Here is a 3,540-nt window from a genome sequence, read left to right as displayed (position 1 = left end):
CTTTAAATCATACTTACAATACCGGAAATTTGTAGTATCGGCCATATTTCTCCATTTGATCGGCGTAAAATTCACCGCTCAAACAACGTTGGAACCACTTGATCTGATAAAGCTATGGCCAGTGTGATAGTACTAGAGCCGATTTACGCAATCGAATACCGCCGGAAGTAGAACATTTATGTCAACACCGGTTTCGTATTTTCACGTGAAATCGGCCGAAAACTGAGAGGTTATCAACAAATTATAAGTTTACGGGTACCATGAGGATTTTTCATGCATTTAAACGGTAAGTATAATGTTTATGGATTATTCAATACAGTATGAAAGTAAACTGTTACGCTTTAAACGGAAATTATGAAAGAAAAGTCGATAAGAAAATATTGACTTTCTACTTTCACTTTCATTGTCGCTTTTTAAATTGCCCAAAAAATGTTCTTTCTATTAATTTGTTTTTTCTTGTTTTTTGTTTGTAGATACATAACCCTATAGCAAATTATTGTGTGAAATGACAGGTTATTTAAAGCATCTGTGATTAACTGGGCCTAAGTTTACCGATTTTTCCTTTTAGGGTGACCTTTGACCTTATAATAGCTTATAGTCTGTTCTATGTATTTTAGCTGTAGTCAGAACAGAATGTACAGTAATAGAGATAAAATGAATTTTCAAAAGAAACTGTTGCAAATTGTAGGAAAGGAATAACATAATATATTTATAATTATAAGTTATTGAAATATTATAATTACTCATTTCAGACAGAAGTACAAGTGAACAGATGACACATTAAAGTGGCTGCAGAAGCTTGAAAAGTTAGATAGAGCAGGGACAGTCAAAAACTGTGGGATAATACTTCTATGTAATTTCTTTTTAAAGGCAATTTATACAGGATGGAAGGGTTATCTCATACAATGTTTTACAATTTACATGTAGTTTTTATCTTCTTTATGATGTTGAAACAAGTACACAATTCAGTGACATCTAATTAACACTTGTAAAACTATTGACAGTTGATATATATATATTAGACAGCATTTGATAAAATGCAATTGCCTATCAATATTAAAAAGAGCAAACAGTTGACAATTAACAGGCAGGTCATTCTTTTAAATAACCATAAATAAACTTTCATAATTTGTTTTCTTCCAACTTCTGGATTTAGACTGGAAGCCATTCCAAACTATGAACTGGTAAATTACATAAGGAGTCATGTAATGATTATGGATGGGATACATTATACTTTTATGGACAATAATAATTTGAAATAATGATATTTTTTTTTAGGTTAAGGTGATTTTATAAAGACGGTGTTATGGTTTTTTTTTTGCATGATGAGTCTTTTCACAGATTTTATCATTTATATATTTCAGGGGTGTCCAGCATGTCTAGTCAGGTTGACAGAAGTGAAAGATGTCTGATGGTACAGTGATGTACAAATGATACTCTTTAACAAGTTTAACATGTCAAAGGTAATATAATGCCAGTTATTAAAATTACATTCCCATAAACATTTAACAGATACACATTGTAAATGTAATTAAAATGATTTTATGAAGTTTCATGAAGGATGGTACAGCCAACCATTTTGAATCAAGAAATTTTGACTTAGGTAAAGATATCTATTCTGACTCCTTAACTCTTAGCCTTTCATATGATACAGAGATAAAAGAACTACTAACCATGTTTCAAAGCTTTTCTGTCTCTTGATGTTTTCAATGGATTTAGAGTCCTAATTTAATGTAAAGTCTGTAAATTTCAGTATGGAAAGTACAAATTTGTAGAAAGTTTTTTCATTATTTCAGTGTAAAATGTTCTGTGGATTCATATGATGAGAATGCCAATGTTGATCTGTATGACTTAATTAAACACAGATATTTATACCTTCAGGTAATTGTTTACAATATTCAAATAGTTACAATGTAATTCAGTTATTGATTTGGCATATATCACTTCAAGAGGCTTGTGTAAAGTTTGTTTCACATGAGACCAAGGGTCAAGTATGATATATAAACTTTACACTTACAAAAAGAAATTATACAGTACCAAATAATTACAGACTTATGAATGTAACTTTCCAAATATCTTACATTTTCCTCCTGAAATTAATTAAAAAGGTAAACACAATTCTATTGTTATAAGCTTAAAAAGGTGAATGTAAGAATAACTTATGAAATGTCAAGTATAAGGTGTGTTATTTTCAAAGTATTTAAGATATAGAATAAAATATAGCCTGCCATCATAATATTCTAAATTACATAGTGTGTCATACATATATTTTAGGTCAAATAGTAAGGTCAAGTGAGTGACTTAGGGTCACTATTGGCCTCTTGATATATTCTACTAAAATGGGTCTTATGCATAAGATATGTTGAGTTTTATTAATCCAGTAACACTTTTATTCTACCTGTTATTCAGAAATATACATATTTTGAATATTAAAGAGCTGCAGACACCTCGAATACAGAGTTACTACATTATGCATTTCTTTGTTCAGATATATACCTGTGAAATCTTCAGTGTCACCGTTCAGCTATTGTTCAAGATCAGTGTCTGCAGCTTGCACAGTTTAGTATAGAGGAGCCTTCTGAATCAATTTTGTTACATATTTTGCTGTTATTGTAGGACGCATATGTAGAGAGCAACAAGTCCTGTCCAACTGTGCATGTAAATGTGATTCAGAAACTTTGAGAATATGTAAACATTACACTGTTATAATTTTCAAAATACTGTGTCTTGTAGTGTATCAGTACTGTTTTGTCTCAGTTTATAGCACAGTATGTCCACAAATCAAACTTAAGATCATAGTTATCAGTATTATTAAAATCATTAATTATTTGTATGGTGACAAAATTTAATTTCATGCAATACCACAGTAAAACGTTTGATAATTTTCGTTTTTAAAGTTGTAAGTTTAAAGTTGGCATAAATTGATTTTCTCCTTCATTAATCTAAAAAGCGATTGGTCATTATAATTGCAATATCATTTTAGTGTGACAAAGTTTATATTGAACTAAAACGCTAATGTAAATTTTTGAACTATTCAATGCATTTTCTTCAGTCTTAAAACATTTGTTTATCGTACATGTCATTATCCATAACTCCTCCATATTACTTGTGTAGGATAGGTAGAGGTATTGCACATCCATTTTTTAGCATCCTGATTTTGTAAAGTGTTGTATGTAAGGTTTTATCTTGGAATAATGTCTCATCTAAAGGTGGGGAGAGGTATTGTTTATGCCTTCTCGTCTATCCGCATTAAGCCTGTCTGGCTTTAAGAGGACAAGTTGCTGGCCAGATTTTGATAAAACTTCATAGGAATGATCAGTACCAAGCATAGTGTTGTGCATTATCGATTGCACGTTTTCGTTTCGATGCACTAAATTGCAGCCAGAGCTAAAAGTAGAAAAAATCTTGTCGGCTTTCACAGGTCAAAACTACTTAAACAGATTTTGATGAAACTTCACAGGAGTGATCAGTACCAAGTATATTTTTGCATATCAGCGACACTTTCCATTTTGCTGCACAAAATAGCCGCCATAGCATAAA

The 3,540-nt window shown here is 31.0% G+C and overlaps 1 long non-coding RNA gene across 1 annotated transcript; it reads left to right on the top strand.

The window, feature by feature from the left end:
• The first annotated feature begins 1,354 nt into the window (after positions 1-1,354).
• On the top strand, positions 1,355-3,333 carry LOC128554305 (uncharacterized). Its single transcript, XR_008369570.1, has 3 exons — positions 1,355-1,463; positions 1,797-1,881; positions 2,489-3,333. It is a non-coding gene; the product is annotated as an uncharacterized LOC128554305 (long non-coding RNA).
• Positions 3,334-3,540: the final 207 nt, after the last annotated feature.

This window comes from Mercenaria mercenaria, unplaced genomic scaffold, assembly GCF_021730395.1.
Source record: "Mercenaria mercenaria strain notata unplaced genomic scaffold, MADL_Memer_1 contig_4924, whole genome shotgun sequence".
Lineage (NCBI taxonomy): Eukaryota > Metazoa > Mollusca > Bivalvia > Venerida > Veneridae > Mercenaria > Mercenaria mercenaria.
The sequence above is the reverse complement of the archived record's forward strand: the minus strand, read 5'-3'. Positions and strand labels throughout refer to the sequence as shown.